The 26,878-nt window shown below is 39.3% G+C and overlaps 1 long non-coding RNA gene across 1 annotated transcript; it reads left to right on the top strand.

Annotated features, from left to right (window-relative positions):
- Positions 1-208: 208 nt before the first annotated feature.
- Positions 209-6,845, top strand: LOC108641607. Its single transcript, XR_001922122.1, has 4 exons — positions 209-308; positions 1,052-1,143; positions 2,021-2,127; positions 6,739-6,845. It is a non-coding gene; the product is annotated as an uncharacterized LOC108641607 (long non-coding RNA).
- The last annotated feature ends 20,033 nt before the right edge of the window (positions 6,846-26,878 follow it).

The following is a 26,878-nucleotide window of genomic DNA, read 5'->3' as shown; positions in this document are numbered from 1 at the left end:
TGGCACAAGGTTCCTAGGAAGCATTAAAGGAGAAGGCATCAGGAAGCTACTTCTGCTGCTTCCCCAGCCTCTGCTTAGCCTACCAACACCACGCAAGCAGCCACTCAAGCTTCTTGCTGTTCCTCTGGTTCCTCCTGTCTCTCCTGTTAGCATGTGTCACAAAGATGTACGCCATGGAACTGCCACTTGGCAACTTCCAACTCTCATCATCGGGCTCTCACAAAGATCCTCACACTTTATCTCTTGTTAAAGGCCAGCTAGTACTTAAAAGAACCCCAGTAGATTGCTTCTTTCAACAGCTTTTGAAGGTGTCTGACTTTCCTACTGGTTTTCTTCCCCCTTCTCTCTTTATTAACTTCACCTTCTAATTAGGTCCCACGAAGATACATCTTCTCATTTAACTTAAAAGGTTCATTGACCCTCTGGCGTACTGTTATAACCCGTAACCTGTGAGTACAGTAATTAGGACATTATAAAACACTGAGCTGATCTGTACCCTTCACATTCAGAGGAAGAGACGTGTGCTGCGTTGCAAAGAGAGCTGGCTGAAGCAAGAGAAGCCCAAAGTGAAGCAAAAAATAATATTTTAAAAAAGAAAGTGGGGATTATTCATGGGAAGAAGAGATCGATTGGAGCAACAAACTTCAAGGAGAGATGCTAAGGGCAGATGCTCAATTTGCTTCAAGAAATCTCCAGGAGCAGTAAGCAATAAAAGACAAGCAAAAGGCAGGAGAAGGAAGGGCAGCAATCACTCTCTGACTTTTGTAACACATTCCTACTGCAGCAGACTAGCTGTAACAGAGTACATGATAAGAAACTAGTTGAGAGTCAGCTTTTATCACATGCTGCTCCTAGTGTGACCCGTGACACAAAGATGGACCCAAACTGTCTTCACTAGATTCATACAGCCATGTAACTCCACAAGGATATTCATAAAAATTCAATAGGTCAACTTAATCATCAAGGAAATAATAGCACCTTTCCTAAAATGTTTTTCTTGTGAACACAACTGGCTCATTTTATTCTTATTTACTATTACATTGTTTTTCAGTCGATAAAAAAAGAATGTGTCAAAATGTCTGACAACACCAACCACCAAGAGACAGATGAAACTGCAGATACAAGCCAGTGTTATACATCACTGTGAGTATGAAGCAGGATTTCAAGCACTTTTTTCAGATATCTCTGAAAGTAATGGTTTATGAACCACATCCTTGGCTTTTTAGTCAACACAGATATACTGCCTTCAACAGGAGTACACTGCTAAATATACGTGTACTGATGTACAATATGATACACTAAAACAAGTATATCATGCTTAGATCTATGTCAAAGTAAAAAATGCATTAAGTGTGTACATGGAACTGTATTTGTACCAATGGAGAATGTAGCTCATTAAATTGCTAGATTTAATGACAAGATTGTTAACAGTACAGAGATATCTGCAAAATCCTTTGGATCATCCTGGATTATCTCTTCAGCTTTTCCTCTTACATAATTTTTAATTTCCTTGTCAGTTAATCCTGTTTTGGAGGAGGTTTTGAACAAACACTTTAATTTTTGCATGTTCTAAGTGGTATATGATGCAAATTGATTTCCATGATATCCCTTTTCTATTGTGACCCTTCACCATTTAAGCTCTGCAATAATATTATATAATGGAGCCCACACATCACCCTTCCCTCTTTTATAACACAGTCACATCACAGCATGTACTTTTACGAGCACCTCAGAAAAATGCCTTGCTGGTTCTAAAACCCACACACAATTCTTTTTCCTTCTATTTTTTTTTTCCCCACAGAAATTCTGATTTGCTTCGTCAACATCAGTTATTTATCCCTGTAGCAGCCTGAAAAAATAGGCAATGTTAGTCTCTCTTGTAAATCCTGAATAAGCGATGTTAACGATTACAGTTTACAAAACCGTTGCTGCCGGAGACACCTCAAAGTTCATCAATGAAATAAAGTGCGCCTTAAAGTCTAGTGCTATTCCTATTAATCAAAGCTTTTCCACTCTATAGAAGCAGGCATGCTTTGAGAGCATGTGTGTCTGGGGAACTCAGCTTGCTGTAATTCCATAAACATTCGTCTTCCCTGCAGAATCATGAGGCCGAAGGGAATCAATCAGGTATGATACAATCTGCAGCAAAAATGCTGAGATCCAGTCCAGTGACTTAGGGGCACACCTTCTACCTCGCCAGTAGGGTGTTTGTGAAGCTGGTCCTTTAACACAAAACCCCTCATTTCATGTTTGGCCAGTAGAAAGAGAAAAGGCTGTGGTGATGCACAAACTTTAATACAAGTTCAAAAACCTTTCTTCTTTTTTTTTTTAATTCTCCATTATATTAGAATATATAACAACACTACATCCACAGTGCACCTAATGGTTTTACAGGAAGGAGTTTCTGGAAGAAACAGCTATTCCAGTTTTTCTTTGACCATATTCTTTCTCTCAAATATCATGTTTATCAACCATGCTTTGTTTTCACATGTGGTAGAAAGCTTTTTCTATAGATGGCGCTCCCGAGATCCAGGTAAGTGTGCAATGATAATTTTGGTATTTGCTTGTTTAAAACAGAGTTCATGTCAATGATAAACAAACCTCAAATGACATATTCCAGGCAAAGGGAATGTTTGTGCGGATTCCAATACTCCATCTCTCTCCAACAGGCTGCTACCCAGCCTTTTCACAATCAGCATAAGAACTCACATATGTTTCCATTTTGTTTCCATATTTTCCTTTTTGTAAACCAAAGAGGTCCATAAGAGATTATGCAATGAAAGACATTTTCTCTGTTCATCCAGGCCTGATCCCCAAACATGATAAAATATCTCAAATAATTGTAACTATAAGAGCCAACTCTCACCTAAGGTGTCAGAAAAGATTGGGAAGCACCTGCAAAGGACTAAGGGCATTTGGAAGCATGTCAGAGGGATTAAATAAGGAACAAAAACTGCGTGGTCTTTGAAGGAGGTAGCACAGAGGAGAAAATAACGAAGAGAACAAGACAGCATAAATAATGTTTCAGAGCTGGAAGTGTCATAATCAGGTCAAAAGGAAAAAAAAGATGGCTTTGGCGATCTGTGTGCTTATAGCTTGAAGGGAGATCAGAGAGCGAGTGCTATCATAGACAAGGAAGGATGTAAAGGGGTCTGGAGGAGGAGATTTAAAGTTGTTTCTGTCTGAGTTTCCTCACTGTAGAGTTCAGAGCTTTGGTGTTCTAGCCTTATTGAGACCATCATCATAATAATATAAGCACCAATCATAACAATTTCTGCTCCTCCTTTTTTTCAATCACATTTCACAGTTTAAAAATTCATCATGGTGGATGAATAGACTGGCTATATTTATAATATTGAGTTGTTGGTCCATTTACACAGCAGGTGCAACAGAAAAAGCTATCCTTGAGTTTCTATTCTCCATTAACCTTGCCAGCAAATGAAATCCGTGACAGTTTAGGAAAACATCACATTTTTTTCTGGCTGTGGGTAGAGAAGGAGGAGAGGAACAGGTAGCAACAACCTTGTCTCTCTTTTGGTTTGGGGTTTATGCCAGCTGCATTGTTTGTATTTAGGCTTTGTTTTCTGGCATTTTCCCTTTAAGCATATATCTCTATTAACACAAACACATTATGAGAAGACTACAAGGTTAGATTTACAAAGTCAGCTACTCAAATGCACTGGAACACCAAAATTTGGGTTGTCTTCAAAAATAAGTATCGGGAGGCATAGAATTGAAGCACCATCTTACAGAGCCACCTTGGTTTATAATCTCCTTAGTTAAAAGTAATCAAAGTCTATATCCTGTATGAACCAGTTACTACCAGAGACAAGAAATGTGGTTGGATAGTGAGCTTTGCAAGCATTTTCCAGCAGCAAAGAAACTTTGTCTTCTGCTCCTCTGGGTGTGGGGTGTTCAGTATCCTCAGGTTTCAGCCATTCTCCCTCTCACTGCTTTCCACTCATTTTCTCTTCTTTCCTGTACACTTGCCCTGGCACCTCACCCCTCTCTGCTCTGCTTCAATACCCAGCCTGCTCTGGTTTGTGTTTTCACTGATATACAACCCCACTAGGGGTACTGCTACTTCACCTCCTGGGTCTCCACTGTTTCTCCCGTCCTGGTATGCCCATCCTGGTTTGTGCCATTTCTTTTTTGCTTTCTGATCACTAAGACTTGCACTTTGCTTTCTGATCACTAAGACAAAATTCCCTCTGGGCCACAAAGGAAGCACCAGTCTCTGGGAGCTCCCCATTCCTGATCTACATTTCTGACCCTGTCTCCATTCTTCCCTACCTTGTTCCTGGCAAAGATGGACATTCTTTTGACACTACGCTTTCAGGGGAAACAAAATATTTTTTCCTTAATTTTATTCTTGGAAACAGCTCTCTTACTTCAGCTGAAATAGAGAAAATGTCTTGAAAGAAAAAGGCTGCTTTTAGAGTCTTGAACTGTCCTTGCACTGATAGCCTGCCAAGGAGACACAATCCAGTACTGCGTTGTTCAGATAATTTTGATAATGTTTAAGTTAGATTATCAGAAAAAAAAATTAATGGGAGCACACTAATTTAAATTCACCCTGTAAATGTTCTTGAGTGAGTTCTTTCAAAGTCTCCTTGGTCAACAGTAAACCATGTTTATGAACTTTGATCACAAATGAATTTCATGACAGGTGATTTTTGTTTTTTTGAAAAAAGGAAACATGAGCTTCTGTTTGTTCAGCATGTCTACAGTCCCACTTCTGGGAGCCAACATAGTCATACTAATATATCACTGTCACTGTTTGAAAAACAGCCCCAAATTTATGGCAGGCGCCAAACCCTAAAATAAACATATAACAAACAGTTCTGGGAGCAGTAGAAGCAGCAAAGCTTGATTTATTACAGATGAATTATGGCTGAATTGCTAACAAACTAAGCTCTGACCAACACTTTTGCCTTGGTTGAAACAGTCAAAACATCTATTTCACCTGTGGTCTGCCTAGTGCAATTGGGGGTGTGCTCATGTAAGTCTATCCCTTACTGGTCCCTTTGTTTTACCTAGTCACTTATCATTTTCAAACCCACTGGAAAATGGTGTATCTAAGTCCTCTAAAATTCAGCAAACCAGCTTGAAAGTCATGGGAGGAATTATCCATAGATCTGTATTCTCTACACACAGAGAATAGTGGGAACAATAAATCTTAAACCTATGCAGTAAACTAGATATTTTTCCATAATTTTCCAAGCATTGGCATAACTTTCCTTTCTTAAATATGTCTATAATATCCATTGATTCTGTAGATCATACCTGAGCTATTTTTTGGTCATAGAAATATAAAATTCAAATTGTAATATGAGGGATCTGCAATACCTTAGTGAGAAATAACTGTTTATAGAGGAATGTGTCAAAGCCAGCCTTTGATGCCACTGACTGCTATTACATGTTTATGCAGCAAAGGCACACACACTCTGCTGTGGGGCACCTGTATTGGAAGCTTCTGGGTCAAACAACTGAAAGTCTTTCAACTTGGTTTTCACTTTGTTTCTTAAATGTCTTAGTGAGAATATCCAATATAAAAAATTTAATGTGATTTCTCCAGACTGCAGGAGGTATATGAAAACTGATGGCACATTCCCACGAGTACAGTTTACACTACAGGGAACAAATGATTCCAAAAGTCAAAGACAGTGAAGACGAAGACCTCCTAATGTGAGGGACCAGAGGTGAAAATTAGTGGGGAAATAAGCAAGGGGAAAAATAAAGAACTGATAAATCAGATAGAATAACACCAAATCTCTGAATAATCTACAGTAATTTCCACACCCTCCAAAAATGCAAACAGTTCTTTGAATTAATGTGACCATGTAGAATACATATTGCTACTCCATCAGCCCATGTGAACATAGATTTCAGGAAGAGTATGTTCTTTCAGGGCACTCACTGATAACTGTTTGAATACCTGTTCAGTTTATCCTATCCTATCCTATCCTATCCTATCCTATCCTATCCTATCCTATCCTATCCTATCCTATCCTATCCTATCCTACCCTATCCTATCCTATCCTACCCTGTCCTATCCTATCCCCTATTCTTCTTACATCATACTTATCATTGCATGTTGTCAAAATCTTTCAGCTGAATGTTACATAACATGACTCAAAACTGTTACGTACAGTAATCACAAATTTGCAGCAATTATTTTATTCTCTGGAGAATGTTTTCCTGAAAATAAAATAAAAAAAAATAATTTATATTACACTGACTAACTTATATTTATTAAAAAATTATGATAGTTTCACAAAATACAAAGTGAATCCTTGTGTTCCCGAAACTACAATTCAGTGAGACAGAAAGTAGCTCTCAGAGTTGGGGCTGGTCTCCAGCGATAACATCCCCACAGCCATCCCTATGGCCAGAAAATCCCAGCTAGTAGTTTTGGTGATTTTTGTAGATCAGACACCAAAAACTAATTTTGAATCTTTCAATTGCCTCTATGAAACTAACCACCACGTCTTATTTGAGTGTCCATTTTCTTCTTGATTTCAAGAGGAAGTTCTGGGTGGAAACTGGACATCTAAAAGTGTCTGTGGCTCTGACCTCTACTGACTGTAGGTTATAGATTGGAATTCTGTTCTTTTTGTGAAAGGTTTCTGAAAGCTGTCCCTCCAGAACCAAAATGGCATTGTGTGATTTCACTCTGAAGTGACTGTCAGGGAGAAATGCCATCCATTTAAACTTCAATATTTGCTGTTGTTTCAGAGTTTCACAGCTGCGCAGTTCCTGACCCAAGTGCATTTGACCTGCAAGTCCTAATGACGCACAGCCCAAAGTGATGTGACCTTTTTGACTAGACCTCAGGGTCCCAGTATAACAAAAATGACAAAAAAAGATAGCTATGAAACTAAATAAAGAGCTCAAAGTTAAAATTTCTCTTTTAAGATCAATGAAAAGGTTTTATTTGAAGAAGTTATTGCCCATTTCTGTGAATAATGAGGCTGCTGCCAGAAACCTAAGAGATATGTCCCCCCAGGCCACGGTATAGAACTAAAACCAAGTGAAAGAGACTACAACATATTAATTAGTCAGTGGACTTCCAGCTTCTCATTAACAGTCTCCACTGAAGTTTCAGTAATTCCTAAGCATTCCATAATAAAATAGAACCCACTTCAGGGATCCAAGCAACAACAGATTAATTCAGTGAACTTCTGACCCTAGTGTGAGGATTCAGTTCTAATCCTAAATCTAAGGAGGACTAAAAGGAGGAAAATTCCATAAACACACAAAGGCCAAGACAAAACCAACCAACCAAGCAACCAAAAAACGAGGCAAGGCAAATTTTTATCATAGGTTGTTGCAAAAACTACAGGAGTTGGATTGCCTGATGCCATTAAGAGATTTTTCAAAGGAATATGATAACTACCATCTACAAACTAGTCTTTTCAGCTGAACTTCCCTGAAACATTTGTTTTGTTCTCTTTCCTCTTTTTCTTCCTTTTGACTTAATACATATAAAATAAAGGGTTTAGTTAGTGAAGAACCAAATACTTTAAATTTGATGAGACATTCTGAAGACTCCATGTCTCTGGTCAGATGCCAGAAGCCTTGGGTTTCAATTACTTTGCATCATGTGGTGGACAAAGATTTCAATTGTGTTATGTCAAGGCTGAAATGTGAATATATTAGACATATTACCACTCTTTAGGCATAAGAAGATCTACAAGTTGAGGAGCAGAGAGGCAGAGGAGGAGGTAAAAAGGAGGAGACATGCATCAGAGTGTCTGACCACTCTCTGCCCAAATTCTCCAACTTTAGTCTGAAGTTCTCTCCCTCAAAACAGGTCTCTCCCATGTGGATCTTCGGGAACTTTGCCAGAATTAAACTCTCTGAGTACTTCACTGTTCTGTCAGATGTCACTGAGTCACCGGAGGCCACAAAGTTACTAAGGATGGGTAGGACACATGTGCATATGAACCACTGTGGTATAAATCTTTTCCTTCAGAAAACCAGGCTAGGACCAAATCCTTTGACGTGTGTTTTCTATGGCATACTGCCGCTTAGTCATGAGGAAGTGATGCAGGACAAGGAGTTCTCTTTGGGAGCCACATAAATACAGTTTTCTAAGAAATTTTACAGTACATTCAACTACTGCACATTTTTCTAAAAAGTCCCATTTCTTTGAAAGACAAAAATCAGAAAAATACTTTTCCCAGGAGTTCTGCTTTTCATCTTCAGCATGGTGTTAAAAGTTCATGAGGATAAAAAAAGACAGCAAAAGGCAAAGCAAAGCAGTAAGTCTGTGCTGCTTATTTTAATAAGCAATGCTACTGTTCCAGTATCCATCTGGCTAAACAGTCCCCTATTTTGAATTTTAGCATCACAAGTTTCTAAGAAAAAAAAAGTAATTCTAAAAACTTTAACATTAAAGGAGAAAAAGTCTACACACTATGAGATCCAGTAAGAATGCAATATTCTGGTAACTTTGAATTAGATTTGCCATAAACTAGAGGGTTATAGAAAAATGTATTTCAGGAAAGGTTGAGTTTCTCCTTAACAAAAGATACATCCATTTTTTTTTTTTTTGCTAAATTAAGTCAGGATAACCATATAGGGGCTCTTCATCAGTATTCTGCTGATAAAATGCTATTTATGCAAGCAGTGAAGAGCTAAGGAAATAACAAAGGTCTCAAAGAAATATAAAGAAAAACCCAGTGACTGTACTAGAGTTGTCCTCTCACCTGCACAATGCAAGTTTGCACATTACTTTTCTGTATCTCATCCTCAGTGCCAGGGATTTATTCAGTGCATGGAAGTATGAAGACAAACAATGGCTTTTTTCACCTCTACAGAAAGCAGCTCCACAACTGCAATGAGCAGATATCCTGCACGATGCAATGACAGTGAGGGAGGATTGAGTTTTAAGTTTAATTCTCCTGTGCCAAACAAAGAAGTCACAAAACTTTCTACAGAAGGCGAAGAATTTCTCGGTATGGGAGAAACAGCAGTTTACATCAGTTTATACTCAGTATCTATTCTTATTTTTGCCCATATTTTAAAAGATTTTGTTAATGATCCTACTTTAAGTCTGAAAAAAAAAATCAAGCTAGGAATAGAACAGTATAGAGATATCTAATAGATCATCTGGGGTGTCTACCTACAATTGAACATATTTCCATTATTGTGCAATATACTTCAAAGAGACAGTGTCTTACACAATAATCAATGTCTGAATTTGCAGAGGAAAAGGAAGAAATTATGCTTGATTAATAGATGTTCTTGACTGAGCCATTTAACAGAACAGGACATAGAAAGGGAAAAAGATCTTAGTATTCTGTTAACAAGTTCACAAAAATGCAGTGAGGGTAACATCTGTGAGCCATATAAAGTAGGAGGCAGAGAAATAACAAATGAGACAGATGCAGTCAGACATGGCAAGACTCACCGACAGGATAAATTATTCCATTTAACCATCTCTATCTGAGGGACCTACGGATCTCCCATGGTCTTTAACTTTTTTTTAAAGTGGTTTGGAATCTTCCATTTTTATTGTGTGTTGCAGCACTGTGAACATACTATAACTCATATGGAGGATAATTTGATTAGGATCTTTTTTTGTTGTTTGTTTTGTGTAAAATGAAACCCACAGGGATATTAGATGCATTAATGTAAACGATTACCAGTATTTTTTTACCAGTTGAATGCAGTTTTGTCAATTTGGTAAAGATGAGTAAGACTACAATAAAAAGAAAGCACAATTTTCAGACACAACTGTTAACTCCTGGAGCTCTCCCACCTTCCTCAATACAGATGATGAACTACAAGCACATGTGGTTCATTGGTTGCTTCTTGGTAATCCCATTGCACAAATTTACCTTACACCACCTTTGGGATGAGAGACAATAAAATGCGCAAGCAAATATTTCCATAAATTTGGCATTCCTTTGATGAGAAATGTTTAGAAGTTCAAGATAATTCAACATTGTAAACACAAAGAAGAATATGTAGTTAAATTTGGACCACTGATAGACTAGGTTTACCTGTATTCAGAACAGTAATTTATAGGTATTTTATACTAAGAACAGGTAATCCACATTTTTTTAGTTATCTCTTTCTCAGTGAAATCTCTGTGAAAAAGCAGAAGATTCCTTCCACAGTGACTTTGAACCATAAGTATGCTGACCTTTAAAAATCAACAACACTTTGTGGTTTTGTTATCTTTCCTCTCACTGACAACTATGATAAAATTGTTGGCAGACTTTCAATATCTCAGACCATGGACTTTTAGTGAGTCACCAACTGTTCAGATACCTTGTTATTCACAGCTCAGTTTCTTCCTCGAGCCTCGAGGGACCACTGGTGTGGGAAGTGCAAGATGTTAGTTGTGATTCTGGATCTGGCACCTTTATAGTAAAGCTATCCTGCCTTGAGCCCTAAGGCAAGAGCAGCTGTATATCAAAGTGGCATTGAGTTTCGCAGTCGCCGTAGTGGGTATTTGACATATAAAATGCCTGTGCTGCTTTGGGGTCCCAAAATCAGGAAGGCTTTGAAGTCATACAAGAGTATTATTACATTGGTTTCACCCAAAGAGCACAGGTTATTTGGAACAGAGTAACTCCCTACCTTTTTTTTTTTAGAGATAAATGCTGCTCCACCTCCACCTCAGTGATTCTCAGTGTTTTTGTTATATTCTTGCAACATCAGAGATATTGGTGAATTCTGCTGTAGCAAATATGCCAGCCCAAATCCATAAGCCTAGTGCTAGTTGAATTTACCTGTTGAAATCAGAGAAAAACAATTAAACTTAACTCCTTTTACTTGAGATAGGAGATTCAGGAGGGGTCAACAAAAAAAAGACAAACATTTTGTGTTGCAATCCTCATGATGAAGCCACATCCTTTCCCTGAGCTGTGGCAATGCTGCTGCAGGAGTCCTACAGGGAGAAGCATAAGGAACAGATCAAGTAAAGATTGCAGCAAAACAGTGCAGGGCTGCAGGATCCCGTGAGGTGCTGGACTGTATTAGTTGGGGATGAGGGAATGAGACAGGCTTAGCACACTAAGTGTCTGATGAGTGAGGGGAAGAAGATGGGAATATGGAGATTTGTTGGGTGATATGTTATTCAAGTAGTCACAGTTATGCCTCTGGTTTGGTTAGAGAAAAGAGGTGCCAAAATGAGATATTTTTTCACTATCAGCAAGGAACTAGGACTTGAGGCAATACAAATCAGCATGTAGCTGCTGACCATGGTGACCTCATACAGGTTCACACACATTCTAGACCTCTGTTGCTAGTATGGTATCCCACTTCTGCTCCGGTCATGCCATTTTGTTACAATGAACTTTCTTTGTTCAAGAAAGCTTCTTTGGCTTCCTATGCAGATCTAGTAATCTGGTTGGTTTGATTTGGTTGGTTTTTTTCCCCCCAATTATCAAATCAAGACAAGCAGCAGGTGCTTTTGTACAGCTGACTAAAAAGGCTCCTCATGTTTTTGCTTTTGACATGTATAAACAAATGTAACCATTTATCACCATTGAGGGGGACTACAGAGGGCATTCACTAGCAAAAAAGCAAGCAAAACACTTACTGAAAATCTACCCTTGTGATTTTTTGATTTCATATTTGTGTCCATACAGTATCTGAAGTAAATTTCATCTTGTGATATTTAATACAGCCATCCCTAGCTCAGTCACATATAATTAGCTTAGTAAAAGAAGAAACACTGACTTACTAAAGAAATACAATAGATCTTTCACATCTTTGTTTCAAAGCACAGTAAAATATGTCAGAAAGCCCCCTTACCTGAGAGTTTCTGGCCCAAGTCCAACCAGTGCAGCAGAGATAAATACATGGCTGGGGGTCACCCTTTAAAGCCGTATGTTCAAGAGTGATCTTTAGCCACAACAAGGCCAAGCATGATGAAAAGTTGTCCAACAAGTTTCCTTCTAATGGCCTCAAGTGGTCTTTGTATTAGGCCTTGGTGCTAGTGCCTATTAGCAGAGCAGTTTCATAAAATTGCAACCTAGCAGTACAAAAATTGTGAGCCATTTATATATTCCCCTGTTCTTCAGATGTATCTGTACACATACACAAGAAAAAACAAATCTAGTGGCTGAGTGATCCCATCCTACAACCTGGCTATGATATTGATTTCACAGATTAGAAAGTCTACTCCTTTTTGGTTTTCAGAGACATCTAAGCAGTGTGGCATATTTAGCATTGTCCATTAAACGTGATACGATAGAAAACTACTACTTGTTTCTACTTAAACCTCTAACAAATTGGGACCTTAGGCACAGAAGAGCACTAAAATGCTAAAGCATGTCACTGTCTCAGGAGTACTCCACAACAGTAAGGTTGGAAGAGCCTAAAAATAGTGTCTACTTGTTTGAATCTGAGATGGCTGAAAGACTAAAGGTAAAGATGAGCAAAAGACTTTGTAATTAAACTGCAATGTAAGAAAGTCATCCAGAGCCCTTAGAGAAACACGTTCCAGATTACCCATGAGCTCCCAGGCTGCCTGAGGAAGCTGCTGATAAACTGTCTTGACACAGTCCTGAGCTGTGTGACTCCTGTGGTTGCCTCCACCATGCCTATTCCTCTTTAAAACTCCACGCTGCTGTTTCTGATTCACGTGATTTGCAGGGGGGGTCTAAACTCAGAGCTCGGGAGGTGCTTCTTTGGTGGTGTGGGCCTCACCCACCCTTTGTGAACTGAAGTTTCAATACATCACCACTGCTGGCAAAGTCTCTGACCAGCTGTTGTATCAATGGTGATCAATCACAACCCTAGGGCAGTGTGGGAGAGAATGGATAGAAAAGCTTCAACTTAGCTGTCTTGAATTGACATAACTGCAGTTACCATTCTTTCAAGATTACTAGGCACGTTTTTTTTTTTTTAAGTGTCTCAACTGAGGCTCTTTGTTTGCATTGTTTCTCTAACAAATTTGAGAATATGTATGTTTCTAGTAATCTTCTATTAAGACTTTTTCATCTTTCATTTTATGATCTCACATTGCCTTTCTTTTGACAAAACATCTCTTCTGTTAAGGTACTTCTCTGTGATATTTGGATAGAACAGACTTTGAAAAAATTAGGCCTTGATTAGTCCCTGCCTGGTTCTCTTCTCTCTTTCTGCCTTTCCTTAAACTTTTCCTGAAATTTCAGTGAAAGCAGAGATTTCAACATAAAACTTGAATTCTTGAGATTAGAGCATGCAGTGAGGCTCACTACTTTTTATCTGAAACAGGGTAGACAGCAGGTAGCATTTAGTGCATTGCCTTTTTCTTGAAATTACTGTCTTTATTTTTTTCTGCTCTTGTTCTGTACCTTTGCCATATCTGTATTGGAAAGCACATTAGAAAAGAGGGAAAAGGAGAATAAAATGGATTTTCTGCCTCTCTGAGGTAATTTCTTTCCCCCATTGGTTTATGTGAAATGATCAAAGCCATTTACTGAGATAGCAGGAAAAGGTTTAAAATAAGTTTGTCCCCTGTTTTGCTGCTGCTCTGCCTGAGCCTCTTTTTCCCTTTGCCATTTACAGTATTGGTAGCTTCATTAACTAGGGGCTACAACAACCAAACCTGCCCTGATTCTCCAAGGAGTGTCCTCTCTCCCTGTCTTCCACTACCTATTTTGCTACTGCTGCACATTCAAACCAGGCCCTTTTCCAGCTAGTTTGACCTGGTCAAACAAGTAAGAGCAGCCCTAACCTGATGGTATATCCTGGTGGGAGGAATCCCTCCTGGGTGAATACACCCTCACCTTGCATAGAGCCTCCCCAGCCAAGTCTTTGCTCACCCCTCACAGCTGCTGGAACATGAATAAAGGCCAGGATCAGGGAGACAACTGTGGTTCCTAATGCCTTGCCCATTTGTAGCTGGTTCTTGGTCATCTCTTGGACCTACGGGTCATGCACCTTAGCCAAAACTGGTCCCCATGTCAGTCAAATTTAAGCAGAAGAAACAGATAGTCCAGGTTTTGGAGTGTGTGCACCTTGCTCTTTGCTCCCCTCAGTCCTTTTTGTCTCACCACCCAGGGACTAAAAGTTTTGCTACTGCTAACAGTAGCATCATACTTACTTCATGGAGTTGTAAAATGTCTGGTTTTTCTGTGTAGGAAAATATGGATTTGGATGCACCCCAAAACACTGAAGGGAAGGATGCAAAGATAAGTCAGCTCAACATAGAAACCATGAGAACAATCATTCTCAGCAAGTGAAGGAAGCTGACAAAGCATTCATCAGTAATCTCTAGAAGTTCAGAAAATCAGTAGCAAAGTATGCTCTGCCACCACAACATGTACCTGTCCAGTGGATTTTCACGAAACCAAAGCCATGCTGAAAATAGAAGGAACTCGCAGCATCTTTTTTTGCACCAAGGAGGTACCCATTCCTTTGGGATCTGAAGAAGAAATGCATAACTAGCTTATTGTATAAATAATAGAAGTACTGTAAGAGGTGATATCAATAATAGATACTGCGACAGCACTTCTGATGTTAATAGATGCACTAGAAGAGGTAATAGCAATCTCACCTCCCTGCTGATGCTGGCAACCCTATCACAGTCCTGGATGAGCCCTTTCATGGATCATGGCACAGTGCACACATCCCAACAGCGGCCAGGTTCATTGTTGTTGTGGTCTCTACAGCTTTTTTAGTATTTTCGTAGAAGTAAACAATTCTATTGATGATTTCTGCTGCCAGGTAAAGAAATACTCATGTAGGCATTCTGCTCCATCTCAAGATAAGACAAGATACACAGATGGTGCTGTCCACATGTACTGCATGGGGCCCCCACTGAGGCATCTCTGTTACAGCTTATCAGTTGAGTTGGTCCAGCAGTCACCAAGTGGGCATTGAGTGGTACACTCCTACACATCTCTGCTGGAACAAGCTAAGGAGAGTCATGGGATGGGCTCAGGTTATTGTCAGTTACTCATGCTAATATACGGGTCTCTACAACCAAGGTCTGTGGTCATTCTCTGCCTAGATTTGGCTAGAAATCAGTATATCCTATTTACCAGGTCTTCTGCAGGGGCCCACTACACAGATCCAGCAAATCACAGGAAATCTGCTCTATCCTAAAAACCCACTGCCCCTGTGCACAGCAAAGAAAATGTCATATTCTGTTAAAATCAGTTAGTTACCAGAATTTTTTTAGCTGAGACAAAAAAAGGACTGGAAAGAAAGCTACAATCTACAATCTTGGTACATTTAAATGTTTCTTTGATTTTGTAAACAAGGTTGAATTGACAGGTAAAATAGCAATGTCCATTCTGTGTGCCTTTGAAAACAGCTGTCAAGGAAGATTAAAACCAACATTATTTCCAGTCTAAAAATAAGCTCTGAAAAGCACTGTACTGCATGTATCTCTCAGTCATGCTTTGTTCCTTTTGCACTGCTCTGGCACAAATGGGCTCTCAAACCAGCTGATAACACTGATCACCTTGGAGGGAGAGATAAAAGGAGTCTCTTCCTGAGAAGACTGAGAACTCTTCTACCTACTAGATCTTGTCTGTCTGTTTTAGTTTTAGTTAAATGGGAAAGTTTTGGAGAACTTTTTCATACCATCACATGGTTCAGAGCGTGGGGGATCCCCCTCCCAGCAACTGAGCTGAGCCAGGGAGGGACTGTTCCCAGCATCTCGGGACATGCCAGAAAAGGGAGTGGGGTTCCTGAAGTGAAGCATCACGAGAACTCAGGAAACAGGATAAAATCCCCAGTGCTTCCAGAACTTTTACTGCCTTTTTCCTGGGTGTCATTGCCAAGGGAAAGGACCACTGCAGTCCCCATGCTAGACACTTCAAAGAGCTCCCCGGGGTCATCCTGGCCCTACCATTGTCTCTTCGCATGGTCTGCTACATCAGAACCCACACAATGCTTCCCTTTTTCTAGTCACCTAGGACTTTACCTGACTGCCATGGAGAGTGGCTTGGCAACTACGTCAGTCAATTCCCTCAGGACTCTGGGATACATCCCATCAGGTCCTATAGACTTATGTACAGGTTTCTCAGGTGGTCATGAACCTGACCTTTACTTACAGTGGGAGGGACTTTGCTCCCCCAGTCTCTGTCCTGCTGTCCATCCACTTATAGTGTGGGAAGGGAGGTTGCTAATGAAGACAGAGGCAAAAAAGTTGTTGAGTGTCTCAGCCGCCTTCTCATCCATTGTTAGCAGTTTACTAGTACTGTTTATCAGGGGGCTACATTTGCTTCTTTCCCTTTAGTTTGACCAGCAATTCCCTACTGAGCCATGCTGGTCTCTTGTCTTTCTTGCCTGACTTCTTGCTCTCATGGATTGTTAATTTTATTGCTATTTTCATAACTTTTTGCGTAGGAAAAAAAGTGCTATGAATTAAACATTATTTTGCTCCAGAGACCACTGCCAGTTCCACCTACAAATGTCAGTGCTCTCCACATTTGCATCTTCTGAAAGACTTTCTGAGCAGTGCTGGGTATTTGCAATATTTTATGGCCACTTACAAGACCATCAGCTACCAGATTCTTGTAGACACTATGGGTCGAAAGAGAAGTAAAATCTAAAACTCACTGAAGCCCAGGACTGCTGTACTGGTATAGCTGTGCTCACCCTTGAAACACACTCTGGCAGACCCCTAGAGAGCAGCTTTGGTAGGGCTGACCCTGGACTGGGCAATGGAGGAGACTCCTGCTTCACTTGAGTCATCTGGACAAGCACTACAGCTTTCTTCCTGCATGGGCTTGGCAACAGCAGTACCATTCCTTTTCACACTCCCAGAAGGTCAATGTTAGTCTATTCAGACCTTCTCAAAGCTATTTTAATTTTACTTGTGACATTTCTACTGAGGCCACATTTGGACAACAGTTGCAGAGAGCAGTGAGTCAGTAATTCTGCAATGGTGGCTGTCCCTCAGTGCTGGTACAAACCCTTCTGCACCACACTACTCAGAACATGTGGAAATTGTGTGCAGTCTTCCAGGAAGCTTTTAATTTGCTATTCACTTCCAGCAGCAGGAAAGGCTTTCTCAGATTTCCATTTTAAACACTGATTCAAATGAAGTCTGAAGATTATTGTTTTCTTATGCAAAATGAATGAATAATTAATTGTCATGGGATTTCTCTGTGTAGTTCCCATCCCTGAGGAATCTGAGCAACTGATGGAGTTCTCCAGATTGAAAACAATTCATAAACACAGGAAATGCAGCCTCTGCATGAATATTCATGATTATTCCACATCATATTCTGCCAATAATCCCACTGTTGCTACACCATGCATCCAAAGCTCATAAGTTATGGCACGTGATGATGATACATTCCAAATAATGTTCAAGATATTTGTAATTTCAATGGAATAGCTGGCAGTGATACACACCCAATATGTATTATGGTAGCTGTAAGAGAGTCATTAGGATGGGATGCAAATATTTGAAATGAACAGTGTACAGAATTTGGCAAGTGCTAATAGAACGAGCTGAATAAAAAAAAAAAGAAAAAGGAAAAAAAAGATGTGCACCGTTCCCACAATGGAACCGTCTGAAACTATTCAGACCCTGAATGTGTTGTTCAGGAAACACAGCAGTGTTACCACCCATGTATTGCAACCCAGCCTCTCTCCACAGCATTCTCACTGGTACTGCCTATAGAGGTGTCCCAACAGCATGCTTGTTCATCTGCCCTATCAGTTTATAATGGGTACCTTGGGATAGACCCAAACTAAACCCAAGAAAAATAAAGACAGGATTAGTTTACAGTTATCTATGATCTCTCCACCCCCGCTTTTCTTTGCTGCAGCCTCCTCATTATTTTTCAGCACAGACTCCTGTACAAAAACCTTCAGTATGGAAAGAGTTCGTTTAAATATGGAAAGTATTTTTGTGGCTTGTTGGTATCCTTGCTCTAATGTTAAAGGACATCCCCTTCTTATATGGAAAATGCATAGTCATACTGCGTTTATTCCAGAACCTAAAGAATATATGTATTGATAACACTTATGTAGAAGTATAAATTTGTTTCAGTAGCTTTTGCAAGATGAATGAACTCAAATTCCCAGAACATCTTGGGTGTTTCATCCAAGCTGTAGATGCTATAAAGCAAATCGTAGGAAAGCCTTCAAAAAGGCTGGAAGTTGCTCTCAATGAAGACTCAAATATTTGACAAATTTTCTCAGCAATCAGTTCCCTGATGACATAAAACCGATCTGGAAATCTTACAAGTGCTGTCACTGCACAGTCAGCAATGCAAGCCTGTGATGCCACAAAGCCAGCTCATGATATTTTGAGGGCTGCACCTCACAGTAGAAAATGAAGATGGATACATATAAAAAAAGCATCTTTAGAATTGAACAGAAATAAAATTTGTCCATCTATTACAGAAACAGTGGACCAACAAAGCAGAGATCCAAGAAATGTCTCACCTGAAGGGAAAAACCTTCCATTTTCATTCACAGTTTTGTAGATACCAGAGAAACCAGGGAAGAAACTCTGTAGAAGTCCTAGAGATATGAAAAACTCCTAACAACTTTTTTCACCGTCACAAACATAATCAGTGAGAAGATAATAATTCACAGATTCTGATATTCCTGATGAACATGCTGAACCTGCTGGAATTTACTCAGCTCTGACTTTCAGAACACTGCCTTTGACTTTGAGATTAAAGCTTGGATAGGTCATCAAGTAACCCAGACTGGTTCATCTGTTTTCCTCTACCCTCTTTCTTAACATATTTATTGAAAGACATTAAATGTACAGACTGTGAGGAATCAAAATACCAGGTACCACTACATATGTCTGTAAAAATATCTCAGTGAATCTTTTGGAAAAAAGGAAATGGATCCTGGCTGAATTTCTTACGAAGCAGAATTGCAAAGATGTCCTATAGGAATTTCTCTCTGCTCAAGAGCCTGGTGTTCCAACTGCTGTTTTGGGGAGCCTAGGTGAGCTTAATCTGGGGACTAGGTCACCATCTTAAGTGGTTCCCTCCCTAAGGCAGGCATCCTAAATGCAGCTATTATTCTCTTGAGGAGATTATGCTTTTTGTGAACAGGAACTTGTTTTATATAGTTCACTTAAGCCTGGGAGGAGAAGCCTCACTGGTTTTGTCATCATTTCCAGAAGCAGTGTCCCTGAAGATGGCACATTTGGAGACGACATTATTTCATATTGCTGCACAGCAGCAATTGGCACTCCAGTCTATCAAAGATACTACTTGAGCAACATAAAATATTAGCCAACACCCACAAGGAGAAACAGATTTGTTTTCTATCCCAAAATATACCTCTGCAGAGTACCTGTTGTATTGCATTTAATCTAATTTACTGTAGGAGACATGAACCCCCTCGCTGCAATCAAGCTATTTTTTAAAAGAGATTGGTGATTCAGCTGAGTGGTGACTAAACCACTGACAAATTTTCCCTGTCAGCTCATGTGTATAAAAAGATGCTTTGCTGGAATGTATCATCTGCAGATACCACTATTTTGCTGGAATAAATGGGGGTTTGCCAGTCAAATTATATTACTTTATTTCTTATTTAAAATTATATGCATCTGAAGCTTTTAGCACATTTCAAGGACACATCAGGTCATACAATTGAACTGAATTGGGTTTGCATGGCCAGGTTTTGGTTGCAGTGGGGCTACAAGGGTGGCTTCTGTAAGCAGTTGCTAGAAGCTTTCCCCAAGTCTGACAGAGCCAATTCCAGGCTGCTACAAGATGGACCCACTGCAGAAGTGAGAATATGTGAGAGAAACAGCCCTGCAGACACCAAGGTCAGTGCAGAAGGAGGGGGAGGAGGTGCTCCAGGCGCTGGTGCAGAGATTCCCCTGCAGCTCATAGTGAAGGCCATGGTGAGGAATGCTGGGCCCCTGCAATCCATGGAGGTCCATGGTGGACCTACAGCCCCTGGAAGGGACTTATGCTGGAGCAGGTGAATGCCCAAAGAGGCTGTGACCCTCTGGGAAGCTCAAAGAACTCATGCTGGAGGAGTTAATAGAGGACTGTCTTCCATGGAACCTACACCAGAGCAGGGGAAGAGTGAGGAGTCCTCCCCCTGAAGAGGGAGAAGTGGCTGAGACAACGAGCAATGAACTGACCAAAGCCTACATTTCCATCCCCTTGAGGCACTGGATGGGAGGAAGGTAGAGAAAATCAGGACTGAAGTCTGGGAAGAAGGGAGGAGTGGGGGAAGGTGTTTCTAAGATTTTGTTTTATTTCTCATTATTCTACTCTGATTTGATTGGCAATAAATTAAACTTATTTCCCCAAGGTGAGTCTGTTTTGCCCATGATGATAACTGGTCAGTGAGCTCTCCCTGTCCTTTTCTCAACCCATGAGCCTTTCACTGTATTTTCTCTCCCCTGTCCAGCTGAGGAGGGGACTCACAGAGTGGCGTTGGTGGACACCTGGTGTCCAGGCAGTGTCAACCCACTATATGAGGCACAAGAGAGAATGTAAAACAGGTATTGTACATGATCATTGGCAGAAACTGATGGTTTAATTTACTTGAATGTAATTTACTTTAACTGAATATATCTTCTAAAAGAACAAACAGAGATACAATCCCATGAACAGAAATGCAGAATCATCCCCCATTCTGAAAGTTAGCCTGCAACTCAAAAGATGCAGGTTAAGTTGTTTGCTCTCTGCAAGCTGCTGCCTTTGGCAAGTACAGGACTATGTCTACAGACTAGAGATGACTCTGACACCTTCTACAGCTGTTCCTGCCTGCAAGCTGCCAGTTAATATAGCAGAATAAGGAGGGGAGAAGGTGAATTCTTAATTTACATCGGCAGACGGAAAGAAATTAAATCAGTGAAGTAAGCTAAACTGGAAATGAAGTTGAGGAACAACTATTACAGTCCCTTGAGTAGAGCACTTAATTACTCTATAGCTCCTTTGGAAACTGCCTTATAGGGAATATAGAAGACGCTCCTGCTCATGACATTTATCAGGATGTGAGTTTGGTAATATTATAATCCTGGCAGCTCACTAGTGGGTTTACTTGGTCCTGAAAAACTGATTTCCTGGTAAATTACTTTTTAAAATCTACCTGTAGTTCTGTCTGGTTTCTCTGATGATTTACAGGACTAGATATCCTATTTTCTTGCCATGGTGAGAACAAGTCTTAGAGAGAACAGACTAGCGTTTGTCCTTCTCTTCACCTTGATTTTAAAATCACCCAGTTTATGTCAGTGAAACTTGTTACACATTTAATTAGCTGTTTTGGTTGATGCAGAGTTAAAGACAGTTCAGTAAACAGTCTGTCTATTATTTCTATCCTCATAAGTCAATAATGAAAATTATGTCGCTCAGCAGACAGCATATGCAAATAAATGTTTATATGATAGACTGCAGTTGAATTCACTGGCATTTAATAGGTGTTTAATTGCTTTGGAGTGCTACTAAAAAAAGCAATATTATTAGGACTTTTTTCTTGCAAATGGGTTTTGGAAGCATACGGTCAGTGCTGTAGTCTTATAATTAAAACTAAATAGGTTAGAAATTACAAGGTGGAAGGAAATAAAAGCTCAGCAGCAAGTATATGTATGGCTCAACACAGATTAGTGTGTTGTGCAGGGTGCTTGTGGGTATGTCTAAATGTTGTGCTCAAGTACTGTGCCTGCTAGGAATTACCATTAAGACTTAGGAGGAACTGTGGTTGTCTAAGGAGGCCTCAGGGAAATGAATTCTTAGCTGGGGCTGGCACAAATATAAATTAACCAATTAAGGCACCTGTATCAATATAAGCATTCTGACTCATTGTTTAATGGGATAATTGGAATTCTGTAGAGGAAATAAAGTTGATTACAAGGATCAAACAGAGGGAAAGCTCTCTAAGCATTTGTCTCTTGCTTGTGACAAGCTGTAGCTTAGGGGCCAGTGAATCTGTTATGAGGCTGCTGACATGGAACAAATAGCAGTATGGAGGTTGAAAGATCACTGCTTTTTAATACTTACAACAAAATTGTATACATGCTTATCTATGAAGAAATAGAGCTCTGCATGTTTAAGAAGAAACATGAAGTCTATATTACAACTTTTTGTATGTATCTGAATTCCCAGAATGTCTTGGTTTTACCTGATGAATTATTCTTGATATAATGCAATTCAGTAGATGATTTTTCCTATCACTTTACATGCATCTATAGAATAGTTTGCAATACAGCCACAATCCTAGGTGTCTACTCCTTGGCTTTGATGGGTGGATTTGCCCATCAAAGCGTATGAAGAACAGCTGGTGGAAGAGAAAAAGTCAAAGAGATGAGAGGCCAGTTGGGTTCTTCAGTCCAAGGAAATACGATGAGGCTGATTTACTCTCTATAAACATAAGACAAACTGATCTCCAGAGAGAGGGAAGAACAGAAGGGAAATTCACCGTATTCTCAGGAAGCAATCTTTCACAAAAGGTCAGTAGGCCTTTCACCAGAGTATGTTTGAAGAAGAAAATGAAATGGCACCTGTGGCTTCTTGTGTCCAAATGTATGCTTTCCTTTGAAGTATTCAAAATATTTTTGGCCAACAGAAACTGAGGCCTACTTAGCTTCTCTTTCATGTTTCTGAAGAGTAAGACACTTATTTGGGAGAAAAGAAGAAAATCAAGTAAAATAAAATACCTGGCATTATCTTTTCTTTACGCATCAGATGAAAGGTTTGGGTGCATGGGACATGCCATTGTTTATTGGGGATATCCACAGAGAAACAATAAAGAACACCTAACTCTTTCTTTGTTTTTTTTCTTTTTTTTTTTCTTTTCCTTAAATCTGGCAGCCACCCATTGGAGATGGAGTTAAACTGAAACTATTTCCTACAAAATTGGAAGGTATAGTACCCATTTTTAAATATGGTTATATGGTATCCAGAGTCCAAATACAGTTGAACTTGATGATCTTTAAGGTTTTTTCCAATCTACATGATTCTATGAATTTTGTACATGCTCTCTTGGGAACTACTGACTGAGCTCACAGAGGTGATTAGACCTAGTCCTCAAAAAAGGAGAGTCCTCAAAAAAGACTCAGGCTCAAGCCTGGGCCCCTTCTTATCTCTCACTTTGCATAGGATAGACTGTACCACTGCTTTATCTAGCCTGTGGAAAACCTGGACATCTATCCTGCCTGCTTGCCTGTAAATCCAGCTCTGCACTCAGGACAATTTGTCATTCAACAACTTCACTGTACTTGGTCAGCATGTTTTTCTGTAGAGGGTCACTGTGATGCAGTGGGTTTTACCCTAAAATCTCTACTAAATTATTTGCTCTCTGTGCTCAGGAGGCATGTGGAATGAAAGAGTGTACACTCACTTTAACCCTCTCTAGTGTGGTGTTCTGTAAAACAAAGGGAAAAACTATGATCCTTTGAAGTTTTTATCTATAATGGAGTAATTATTATTTATAATACAGCATTCCACATACCTGGAAATAGAGCAGAGTAGGGCACAGCAGAAACACTCCCCTGGAAAACATACTGGGAAATATACTGGATTTTCTGTGTTTTCCAGTATATTTCCCTGTATTTACATTGCATTGTTTACTTTTTAATTCCAGCCCTTACTCTTTGCAAGGCAGGGATCTCTAAAGGACTCCAGCTGTAATGAAGTGTATCTCTCAGGATGTATATCTTCCATGTGGTATAGTATGAGAATCCTATAGTTCAGTTTTGGAGCTTTAGTAGCAGCTGGGAACCATGAAATTGAATAACTCGCTTTAGGCTACAGGAATTTGCAAAGCAAAACTCTTCCATCTGAGGATTGTAAAAAAATTTTGTTTCAACTAGAAATGTCCAAAATTTCTGTTGTTCCAGCTTAATGGAATGTAGCATTTCAAAATTTTGCCTAATTTTACACCAAAACCAAAGATGAAAAGGGATGAAAATTCTCAATTTCATCATGACTGACACTGCCTAGAACATACAACACACCACAGTGCTATTGAAACCAACAACAAAATAAATGAGTACTCTGTAAGCTCCAGAACACATAATGAAATGAAACATAATGAAACACAGAATACACTAAATTTACTATTATTTCCTGTAATGAGAATCTGTCCATCTTATCAAACTTCTGTGATAAACTTTGCCCCTTCTGGACCCGATGAGTTTTGCAAATTGCACAAACAAAACTAGCAATTCTTACCCAGAATTACAAACAGAGAAGTAAGGTGCATGCCGATGGAAAACAAGAACATGCAGAAATTCATTAAATGAAACCGCATTGAATGTGCATCAGGATCCTTCCATAGAAGAAAATCAGAAGAACAATCACACTAAGAGAAAGAGATGATGAAAAAATATGCACTTTCTGTAGGCACATGATGAAGTTATTGTCTCAGCAGATACTGGATTCTGCTTTGAAATCTGTTTTATTGCCCTGAAGCTTATGCAAGCAGGATGACTCCAGGGTAACTGACAAGAGAGAAAGAAGTGCTATGTTGTTGTATGTGCTCTGACCTGTTTTCTCACCAAAAAACCCTCTGATAGATGTATGTCTTGTAATTAAATATTATATAAAATTCTTGCTGAATACAACTATTGTGGCCTTCAGATATGCCTGTTCTGGAATAGCTCACAAAAAAAAAATTACATCACAATAAAATAATGTATTCTGCTCCTGGCATTTCATATAGTGTAAGGTAAAGTATACTCTATGTTGCCACTTGCAGCAACAAAGCCAACAACAGCAGCATGTGATTAGGACTCTGAAATCTCCTCTTTATCTGAGATTGCTTTCTGAAATCAAATTCAGGCAGAGAGAAAAGGAGGAACAAACAAGTTTGTTGCAGCTCTGCAATAGCAAATAATCAAGAGAACTACTTGAGGAACATTAAGTGAAGCACCAGGTTCTTCAAATATTATGATAATTGAAACACAGGTGTTGAATATCCAATTATGTGCAAATCTCTCTCCTTAGCCTGAGATGAACTACAATGGAGGGGGGGGGAAAGAGCCAGTTTGTGAACTAGAGGACAAATCTATCTCAACCTGAAATTTGTCAACAGCTGTGTTGAACAGGCAGTGTGTTCAAAAGCATGACAAATGACACTGCTATTCATAGAGCAGGTATAACCACAGTCTAAGTTTTTACCAATATTGCCCCATGCACCAAAAGATGTTGTGCACTCAGCTATAGAGCACCATGGTGTGCTCAAGTGGAAGTTACAGCTAATACAGTAAAAATTATCCAACAGTTATGTACAACTAACCTTTATGGTTTGTTGTAAAAAAAATAACAGTGCGACTTTTAGCACCTCTCTTTGCACTTGGACCGCATTTTGTAAAATGAGAAACATTTAATCTCTGGCTCTAAGAAAGCAATATTTTGTTTTTACATCAGGTGTGGGAAGCAGATTCATCCAAATGCTCCACGTCAATCCTTGATTTGCATAGCTACAGCGAAAGGGTACAGCTTCAGCTCATCTATATCTCCATATATTTTAAGAAGGGCATAGATTCACTGGCCAATCAGTTGAATAATACTGTATGCATAAAAATATGCAGATAATTCTGTTCTGTCTTCTTCATATAGCTTCATGGAGGATCTTGGCTTCAGGCCAAACAACTGCAAAAGCAAAGCTTTTTCCCCTCAGCATTTTAGCAAAGTGCACATAATACATCTTTAAGTAAATTAGTGTTATAACAGGTTTCCACTGATCCATCTTGAGAAGTTAAATGAGAACCAAAAATAGATCCTGTTTTCAATTTCCCCTGAGCAGCAAAGTGATTTGAAATCCTCCCTTGCCATAGGAAACAAACAGATAAAAAACAAGTTTGGCAACGATTCAGTAAATATGTGTGCTTATTCAGTATTTAAATTCAGGAGCCAAGGAACTCTGTTAGAGAAGAACAATCAACATATCCAATGGTAAAAAGCAAGACTGACTCTCCAAGAAAACCCCTTCCTCTGTAGGCAGATGCTCTGTGACATTTGCAAAGGAAAACTCAACGCAGAGTATGCAGTGGTTGTCAAAGATACCTCTGTGGAGAGGTGCAGAACACCTAAACAGCCATGTATCATAATTATACCTATGTTTTAAGGGACTGGCAAAGTATAGGTGAAGATACGAACAGATACTACTTACGGGAACAAATAGTACAGTACAGACTAAACAATAGATTGTAACCTCAACCTGAATTATGAAAAAGGGGAAATCCCCCACTTGGAAAATTCCTGTGGAGTGGTATAGTCATTGAATCAGTAATAAATCACAAGCATTTCAAAGCAGAAGAGCCCTTACCTTTAGGTCTGGTAGGATCATATGCAGTTTCTCAAGTAACTACTACTGGAGTTGTCTGAGATAAGTAATGGTATTTTTAAAAAATTAAAACCTTTGAAGGTTTAGTACTTCCTTAAAACATTTATGTAATAAAGGTTGTCCCTGACAAGGAAATCTGAAGTGTTGAATGAGAAAACAAAAAGAAAAAAACAGTAACTAAGCATTTAGCTTACTTCAGAAAGAATAAAAACGTACCATATGATTTCACAGAAATAGCTGAGATCAAATCTCTGAAAGAAGATTGCACGTACTTGACTAGTACAAACCAGACCGTCTCTAATTTTGCTAAGAACACATGCATGTTAAATTATTTTTCTTAATGTCTGTAACTTATTGGCATCAAGTAACTAAAATTAATCAATCATTGTTGCTAATGTGATGTTCTCCTGTTTGGTTTTCAGCAGGTCACGTCTATAAAACTCATCACTAGTGACAGTGGCAGTGTAAGAAGGTAGTCTGGTTATCATGACATCAAGCTTATGAAGATTAGCTTAAAGGATCCCTTCCTCTCCAACTCTGTAGTACAAAAGGAAGGGGGAGAATAAGGTAAATATTTATAACATTTTATATAAGAACTGTTTGAGTTTGTTCTGCTTATGTGGAATCACATCTGAATAAAATGAAAGGAGAGAAAGGGAAAGTATTTCCTGGTCCTTAGAAAAATAGC

This window comes from Manacus vitellinus, unplaced genomic scaffold (genome assembly GCF_001715985.3).
Source record: "Manacus vitellinus isolate BGI_N305 unplaced genomic scaffold, ASM171598v3 scaffold_7_pilon, whole genome shotgun sequence".
In the NCBI taxonomy this organism is placed as follows: Eukaryota; Metazoa; Chordata; class Aves; order Passeriformes; family Pipridae; genus Manacus; species Manacus vitellinus.
The sequence above is the reverse complement of the archived record's forward strand: the minus strand, read 5'-3'. Positions and strand labels throughout refer to the sequence as shown.